At 45.3% G+C, this 9,560-nt stretch overlaps 1 protein-coding gene and 1 long non-coding RNA gene across 6 annotated transcripts in view; one reads left to right on the top strand and one right to left on the bottom strand.

Moving 5' to 3' along the window:
- Positions 1–9,560, top strand: part of LOC147023821 (uncharacterized) — a 373,912-nt gene that overhangs the window by 66,313 nt on the left and 298,039 nt on the right. The window lies entirely within an intron of this gene.
- Positions 2,852–9,560, bottom strand: part of LOC147023822 (uncharacterized) — a 75,769-nt gene continuing 69,060 nt past the window's right edge. Inside the window, exon 2 of the long non-coding RNA XR_015060386.1 lies at positions 2,852–6,301. This is a non-coding gene — a long non-coding RNA (uncharacterized LOC147023822). The remainder of the gene's footprint in view (positions 6,302–9,560) is intronic.

The raw sequence follows: 9,560 nt of genomic DNA on the forward strand, positions 1-9,560 counted from the left end.
AGGCCATCATCGATACACTGTGGAACTGTTTTTGCATATAAAACACTTGTGTGATGTCACTGCGTACCACAACTCAATGCATTGTTTCTGGCCATTTGCTTTGGGAAGTTAAAGTGAGTTGAAGAAGTTTTAATTTTGGAAGCAAAAGTTAGCCAACCCAAGCACGGAATTTGGCCAGGGTACAGACTTACAGTACAATGGCCGGCTCATTGACAAATTTACCATGGGATTTTAAACATCTACAACATAAATTCAGAAGGTTTGAACTCGACCGCAGCCGAGTCACACCAAAGACTTTAAAAATGGTATGTTCTGCTTCCTTGCTTGACTCCAGCCATTTACAAAGGATCGAGCACAGACAAACAACCATACGTTGGCAACCGCTGCACATGGTTGATGAGTCGAATGGCCTCCTCCTGCATTGAAGTTACTTTTATGGGAACTCATTGCTATTATTATGTCCATGTTTAAAAAAACAAAACAAAAAAAAAAACGGGGGATATTGTAAACGGCTCTCTGTCTGTGTCTGTCTGTCTGTCTGTCTGTCTGTTCATCCATCTGTCCATCTGTCATGCTATCTCCTCCCAAATGGTTGCACAGAAATTAACCAAACTTGATAATTATGATCACCACATGACAAGGTGGTGCGAGAGCAGTATAATTTTGGGGCCGTCCCCTGGGGCTCTAAGGTGGGGTCAAAAGGTCAAATACCAACAATACAAATGCAATTGTGAGCACATTTTTAAACATCTTTTTTTTAATGAAACATTTGATATGCAATCAACATTGGGGAGACGCATTATTTACAGTATGTAAATAACGAGATTTTTGGATTTGACCCCCGGTCATGCCCCAGGGGTTGGGGACTTCGGGGTCATAGAGGTCAAAAGAGAAGATTTTAAATTTTATTCAAAATTTGATATTGGGTCATTTCTGGTGGAACCTTTTGCCAACTTTCAACTTTGCTTTAGGTGGGAAGCGTGACGATTTGCGATGGTGCACCATCGACTTCACTCGAGTTCTTAATTACGAGCAGGCACTCCCGCCTTCCAAGCAGGAGTACCCTTCTCGGCTTATTTACAGTGGGCAATGTGCTGCAGCACACTCTTGGAAATGCAATTTCTAATTTTTGAAAGATTTTATTGATCACAACATATCATACGCCTGGTGTTGGCTTAATGGTAAGGGTGGTGGGGGTGGGATCCTAGGATCCTGAGTTCAAATCTCTCTTGGCTGTTGAATTAATACCAGGTGGGGTTCACTCTGCCGACCTTCTGAGGTCGGCAAAATGAGTGCCAGCTTGCTGGTATCCTGTGTCGGAGTGGTGACCTGTCCAGGATTGTGCCTCGTAGCCGAGGAGACTGCTTGGGCAGCACCAACGATCTGCACAGAGTATGGTCACAATGGATGGATGGAACATATCATACTCCACATCACAAGATAAAGGTGGAATATATGTAATATCGGCCACCACCAAAGGTGGAGGATATTTCCGCCACGTGTAAATTTTTGAGTTTCGGTGACATTCACGTTTGCTCCATTATAGCAAGATTATGAGGACAGCCGAGGACAGTGAGTGCTCTGAGATGCAGCACCACCTCTTCACATCATATAAGAGCAGAAGTTTTCAGTTAAATCCAAACCCTTTGTGCATCAATCCCAAACGAGAGCACTCGAGGGTGAGCACACCACCAACTGAGTTATGATGACACCTATTTCGTTCTCGTAAAGGAGGTCCTTTTTTTAATCAAGCTGTTAAGCTCGAGGCAATGTTTGTAGATGGTAGTTTGTGCGTGCATGTAAAAACATTGCTTTACACTTGTACCTCTAGACTGTTGTAAAACAAACCAGAAATAGCAAAAAAAACTTTTTTTCTATTTTTTTATTTTTTCTAAACTGTGCCATTGTTCCATATCGTTGAAGAGGCAATGTGTGACTACTTCTGTGCCATAATTAGACTGTACACATGATAGTTTCGGCGACGGGTATTTCACCACATCAATTATATAAATTGGCTCCTGAGCTCCAGATGTCCTTGAGATAATTATATATCGAGCTCCGAATACTGTTACGTAAGTACACTTTGCCTCTTATTTTTACACTGTGCAATGGTTTGGTTTGAATGTGTAGCAAGGCGAACACTTCATCGACCCATTGGCATTGCACAATATAAGAACGGCGAGATTTATTATCATGCGTTCATTTTATTTTATTTTATTTTTTGTACACAAAGTCAAGGCTCATGGAAGAGCTGGAATACGGAACAGATCAGGATGCAACAGAACAAAAAGAACAGCAGAAGGAGAGGGGGACACCAAAAACAGGGTTGAGGGACAAAATAGAGGGAGACTTGGACAAACAAGGGATGTGGGGAGGAATGAGGGGTCGGGGAAGCCGCACGGGGTGGACAAGATGGATACAGAAGCAAACGTTCAGGAGGGAAAAACTGGAGAGACTGGAAGCATGTGGGCTCGGTTTTGGAAGGAGGGTTGATTTGGGTAGAAAAGATCATGGTTTTGGATGGAGGATGATCTGAGATGATGGTGAACAGCTGCCTTGAAGACCTGCAAGGAAGAAATAGATTGAGGAGAATGTGGAGGTTAATTCCACAGGCAGAAAAAAAGAGAGGAACCAATGAGTGGAGGTGAGCAGTGATTCTGGGTTTTGGGAATTCCACCAAAAGGGGGTTGTTGATGGACCATGCACACCCTGCAGAAACATGGTGGAAGGGGGTTTGGCAAGCATGGAAAGAGCAGAGGGTGCGAGATGAAAATGGAGATGGAAGAAGACAGAGACCACTAAACCTGCGTGTGATTGGAAATACAGGATGTCCACAATGAAATGAAACAACTTTGAAGCCTTATAATTTTTTTTTATTGAATAACGCAAACAGAGGAATATTCAAACAGCTATGAGTCAGTATGCTTGAGTTGCATTTGGTACATGTGTGCATAACATTCGGGTACATTTGGGTATGTTAGAGTAAACATTCAACATGTGCACCATTCATAGCATGGACTAAGTCGCAACAGAACTCATTTTCCCTCCACGTATTTTCTAACATCCCGGGGGTTACGGAGGCCACTGCTGCTGTGATGCACTCTTTCAGCTGAACAATGTCCTGCACCTTTGTGTCGTACACTTTGCACTTCACATCACCCGACAGAAAAAAAATTGAGCAGGGTAAGGTGGTAAGGTCAGGCGATCTCAGTGGCCAGAAAATGGGTCCATCTCTACCCAGCCAGCGGTCTGGCACACGGGCATCAAGGAAGGATCGGACATCACCAGTGGGGAAGGAGCCCCATCCTGCTGGAATATGAAGTTCTATTGGCAGTCCTCTACCTGCAGTGCCATGCACGGCTGAAGCATGTCGAAGTACACATGGCCTGTCACAGATTTTTCAGCAAAGAAAAATGGACCAACAATCCTGTTATGCATGAGATTACACAAAACGTTAACTTTTGGGCTGTCTCTTTCGACCTCATGGATTGCATGTCGGTTCTCCGCTCCCTATATGTGGCAATTTTGTTTATTAACGCACCCACATGTGTGAAATGTTGCTTCATCAGAGAACATGACCCGGTTCAAGTACTCGGAGTTGTCCAGACTGTGAAGCACAGGCGTAGCATAATTTCTCCTTCTGATATGATCATTCACTCGAAGCTGCTGAATCAGTTGTTGCTTTTTGGATGGATCTGCAGCTGTGTGTGCATGATTTTATGGACAGTTGAACGTGCAATTTGCAGTTCGTTACTGGCACGACGGATGGACTTCCTTGGGCTTCTGTGGAAGGCAGCACGTATGCATTCAACATCCTCCTCCGATGTTCTGGGCTTTCTTCCACCATGCTGTTTTTGGAACATTGGCAGTCTCCTCAAATTTCTTCATCCTTGCATACAAGCCTCTCTGCTTCAGATCTTAGGGTCCTGAGTTCAAGGCCCATTGTCTGCTGAATTAACACCAGGTGAGGTTGACTCAGCCTGTCATCCTTCCGAGGTCGGCAAAATGAGTGCCAATGTACTGGTAGAGAGGCACAGCATCAGCAGCACAGCCGTGCTTCCAATAAATTGTAGGTACCTCTGCAGCCAAGCCGCCATACGCAAGAACAGAACAGAAGAAGTCTCTTCGGGTCGGTGGTTCCTTGTCAAACGTTGTACGGAATCATCGTTGCCCCATGGTCGGTGACTTCAATCCGGCCATCCATAACACACATTTCACCTTTTTCTTTTGGGGTCATCATAATTCAATATGAATCACAAAATATACTTCAAGCTCAGAAACTTAGATATATCATGTGGGTAACTGTGTCAGTTTGAAATGAAACAACTTTGAAACCTTACAACATTTTATGTATACATTTGAGAATGTTCAATCTGGACACCCTGTAATATGAATTCAAAAATTGTAAAGTTAATTTTAAATTGAATCATTTTTCAAAAATCACCTCCCCTCCCTCCCTCTACCCTCCTCCTCCCTCTCCCTCCCTCCCTCTATCCCTACTCACTCTTCTCCTTACCCTACTGATAGCCACAGCTGAATGTCGCATGGCTTCTCACTCGGTTACAAAAATGTCTTTTCCTTGACAGCTCGTCTGAGAGACGAGCAAGAAGAACAAGGATGTACAGGAAGGAGGTGGGATTCGATTATAGCTGGCAGGCAATGCTTGTCTGAAGGTCCTTTTTCCCTGGTGTTTCACAATGCAACAATGCGGTATAACCATTGACAGGCTCATTCGTTTTGGCATTTTTGTGTGTGTGTGTGTGTGCATTTGTTCCATTCAACAGAAATATTCACTCTGAATTTTTTTTTGAGTTGTCCTGCATGTGGTTCTTGCTACGGAACCTCATTTTACTAAAAAAAAAAAAAAAAAAAAAAACACATTAGGTTATCGTCCTAGGCAGTGGAAGTTTAAACAAAGTGCTAAATTTAGACTTTTTAGTGAGGCTTGTACAAAGTTCATTGCTTTTCTAAGGATTCCTGGGGGAGTTGAGCTCGAGGGGTTTGGGGGATAACTGATGATGTGTTGTATGATGTGAGCACGTCGGTCCAAGGGAAGAAAAAAGTGCATACTTGCGCAGCAGGTGACGAGAGATGATTCTCAGGCTATTGTACACAACGGATTTTGGGAAATTCGATGGTGCACATCGCCATCGTGATAAATGTAGCACCGTGTACCACACCCCCACTTGCTTGCTCATTGTAACATTGCGCCGAGTTCAGAACCGTAACGTGTTCGGCCCGAGGGTGCAGGCCCGAGTCCTCGTCTCACCTTCTTTTGCATTTCATATGGCTTAACTTTAGAACTGGCATTTCTCCAATTTGATGCACAACTTCGTCAGACATCTTGGGATTGAGTCGCTGATTTAAAGCTTTGGGCATGTCTTAAAACATCGTTTAAAAAAAAAGCAAGTTTTAGATCATGAATATCTGAGATGGTGGAGTGGGTAAAGCCTTGTCGCATTCCTCTCTGGCTGCTGAGGGTGGAAATTTCTACACCCTGCGACGACGGACTGGACGGACTGGCGACGACCAGGATTGATTCGTAGCCACGGACTCTTTCATGAGACTTGCTGTGAGCACCTTCTCTCTCTGCTAGAGCATATGGGAATCCACTACCACCACCCTTGTAGACCATCACAAACATTGGCGAAACAAGCCAAATGATCTCGTCTTGTACCCAAGTTTTCTTGTACTTTCTTGTATTCTTTTCCTGCAATCGGTGTCCCATCCTGCCGCTCTTTTGCAGTAATGATAGTCGAAGGTATGGAGTTTGGACCCATTTTCGGTCACACTGCCATGCGAATGCGACACACATTGTTCTCCGTGTTGAAGCCTGAGTCGACTTACGAGAGCGTTCGAGCAATCGCTTCATAAGTTTGCTTTTCTCATGGACGTTCACACGCCTGTGCGGCAGATGCTTCGACGTGTCCATTTTCATTCAGAAATCGATCGATGGTTTTTTTTCCCCCTTTGCAAACGTGGAATTTTGGGATCAATATGAAGAGTTTTGTGGTCAAGAGACTGTATTAATAAAAAAAAAGATTTTTATTTTTAAATTATGAGGACAATAAAATGAGGTCATAGAACAATCCACATGGTTTATTTCCATTTGGTTATCAGCTCATATCCACCAGCAGGATGAAGAACAAAACCTGTCAAAGGGTGGAGAAGCTCCTTGTGAGCCAACAGCCATCCGTATCTATTGCCCAACTTTGTCTGCGGACGTCCTCCTGCAGTTGGGTTACTTTTTTTGCAGGTTGGTGGCAGCATTTGCACTCGGGCCACCGTAAAACCCTTCACTCTGCAAAACACAAGAAAAACAAATAAAATTAAAAACCCACTCCGTGGCAGTACCTCCTGTGCAGCTGCCCTCCGCAGGGCAACTCACTGGATGACGGGATTTGGGCAAAGCCTACGGGACCCCCACTCTTTGATGAAAGGAGGAAAACCGTGGGGTAACGTTCCCGGGTCAGATTGCGGTAGTGTGTGTTGGGGTGATGCTGAGGTGTCATCCACCAGACGGTGGTCTTCTTGGGTTAACCTGAGGCAGTCCCTTCAGGTGGGTGCCTGGAATGTAAAATCTCGAAGAGAGGATGATCACCTGTCTCTGTTATCACCTGAGCTCCAGCAATTGAACATCAGTATTGCAGCACTCTCTGAAGTTCGGAGACCAGATAGTGGTGAGATCATGGTGGGTGGTTGTACCTACTATTGGTCTGGTCGCTCTGATATTTACCATGTCCAAGGAGTTGCTGTAGCTGTGTCCAATAAGCTGACTCCAATAATAATTGAGGTAACACCGGTCAACAAGCGAATTATGAGACTAAGGATTTGTCACTCCATGGGTGTCGTTTCCCTGGTCTCTATATATGCTCCGACTGAGGGGAGTTATCTCACTGTGAAGGACACATTCTATGCCGTGCTCGAGTCTGTGTTTGATCAGTGCTCCAGGCAAGATCCTCTTCGAGTCTTGGGGAATTTCAGTGCATCAACTAGAATTGACGGGGATGCTTATGAGACATGTGTTGGTCGCCATGGGTCTGGAACTGTGAATCAGAATAGCAATAAGTTCCTTGATTTTGCAAGAAGTCATGGACTTAGGGTGGCTGGTTCATGATTTCAGTGCCCACAGGCTCATCACTGGACTTTGTATTCCATTGCTGGTGGTATGGCAAAGGAGATTGACCATGTCCTCGTTGATGGTCGCTGGAGGATAATCCAGAACTGCAGGCTCTACTGGAGTGCTCAATTCCTGAATACTGACCATCGGCTTGTGGTAGAAACTCTGAAGTTGCACCTTAAATCTGGGAGAATGGCAACATCCCAGCTTAGTCTGTATGTTGGCAAGCTCAAGGATGAGAGGGTAGCTGAGGAGTTTGCAAATAGGCTGAGTTGAGATTTGGTGGGTCTTGGTGCTTTACGGAATCCTGAAGAGTTGTGGAGTGCATTCAAGACCACCATCCTTGACGTTACCGGTGGATGTCTTGGAATTCACCATCGGGCAAAGAATAATTTTGTCTCTGAAGGGGATACTGGATACCATTGACCAAAGTCACAGGGCCAGGCTTAGTGGCAGAACTGAGCTGTTCAGGGTGTTGAGGCGTAAAACTGTACGTGCACTTTGGGTGGACAAGGAGGCCTATGTGCGAGGAATATGAGAGGGGGTAGAGCATCACCTTTGGTAAAGGGATTCTCCTGGTTACAGGGGAATATGTGCATTGCATTCCTCCAAGCCCATTTCTCGGTGTACTGCAGTGAGAGCAGAGGGTGGTGGACACTTGATAGAGGAGTCTGACGTGAAGGTCCGCTGGGCCAGTTACTTTGAGCGGCTGTACCAGGCTGTTCCACCAGCTGTTTAGTTGGATGTCAGGGGTGTTATTATCCTTATTGTTGACCCTCCAATCAACTGTGATCTGAGCAAGATCGTTGCTCGGATAATTCTTGATCGTGTTCGCCACCTTCTGTTTGAGCACCAGCACCGAGAGCAGACAGGCTTTACACCAAAGAGGTCCATGATTGACCATATCCTTTCCCTTTGGGTCCTCACAGAATACACACAAGAGTTTCGGCAGGGGCTGCTTGCAGCCTATGTTAATCTCTGCAAAGCATTTGGTTCAGTGAATCGGGATGCCCTATTGAGGATTCTTGGTCTTCGTGGGGTGCCACCAAAACTGATCAATCTGATGTCTGAACTCTACTCTGGTACTGAGAGTGCTGTGAGATGTGGTGGTACCATCTCTGACTTATTTCCAGTTGTTACTGGAGTTCGTCAGGAGTGTGTACTGGCACCCACACTTTTCAGCACTTGTATGGACTGGATTCTGTGGAGGATGTCAGAGAAATCAAGCTGCGGTGCATCTTTTGTGAATGTCAAGATGTCTGACCTTGATTTCGCAGATGAAGCAGTTATCTTTGTGGAGATTCTGGATATTCTTTTGGCAGCCCTCGAGGTGCTGAATGAGGCATCGGAGCCACTGGGATTATGGGTCTCCTGGGTCAAAACTAAGATCCAGGCTTTCATTGACATCTTTGATGCTGCTATCTTGTCTATATCCATTTGTGGTGAGGATGTTGAGGTCATGGAGAGATTCACTTACCTTGGCAGTCATATTCATGTGTCTTCTGGCTGCGAGCCAGGGGTCAATCGACGTCTGGGTCAGGCCTGGGGAGTCATGGATTCACTGGATCATGGGGTGTGGCACTGACGGTACCTGTGCAGGTTGAAAGTCTGTGTCTTCAGGTCCTTGGTGCTTCCACTCTTGCTCTACGGATGTGAGACTTGGACTCTGACCAGGAATCTGAGATGGAGACTTAATTCCTTAAGTGCCAGGTCTCTTCGGAGAATCTTTGGCTCTCGCTGGTCAGACTTTGTGTCCAACGAGCGGTCGCTGAGAGAGACTCAAATGAGATTTGTTACCTGCATCGTCCATGAGCATCAAATGTGGCTGTATGGACATGTGGCTCCTTTTCCTGATGATGATCCTTCCCACTAGATTCTCTCAGGGATGGAGCCTCGTGAGTGGAGGAGGCCAATTGTCTGACTATGTGCCTCGTGCTTGCAGCAGGTTGATCGGTATCTCAAGGAGATGGGGTTGGGCCAGGCATCTGCCTGGGGGATGGCTAGACTGAGGCCCCTGGACTTTCGGCAGAAAGCAGACGCAGCAATGCGCTGCTCCGGTGCATGCTCACAAACCTGACCTGACCTGATCCACCCAACCTCTCCATCAAATTTTGTCTGAATCCGTCCAAAACTTTTTGAGATATCCTGTTCACAGATAGACAAAGAGATTCAGACGAACAAACAGACAGGGGTGAAAACATAACCTTTGTCCACCTTCGGTTGTGAAGGTAACCAGAGAGTTGGTGTCAAAGCCATCCAATGCTCGCCTGTTTATACATTTATCGTTTTTAAAAGACTCGTCTAATAATTTTTTTTTTTTTTTATAAAGCATTGCAGTGAAGTCTGATCCAAATAATTTTAAAGCAAAATATGTATTTGTATATTGTAATCAGTAACAAGAGCGCAAGTGAGCACAATATACACCCGAACAAGAAGGTAT

Source organism: Eptatretus burgeri, chromosome 7 (genome assembly GCF_056783735.1).
Source record: "Eptatretus burgeri isolate ZD-2024b chromosome 7, Ebu_testis_v1, whole genome shotgun sequence".
Lineage (NCBI taxonomy): Eukaryota > Metazoa > Chordata > Myxini > Myxiniformes > Myxinidae > Eptatretus > Eptatretus burgeri.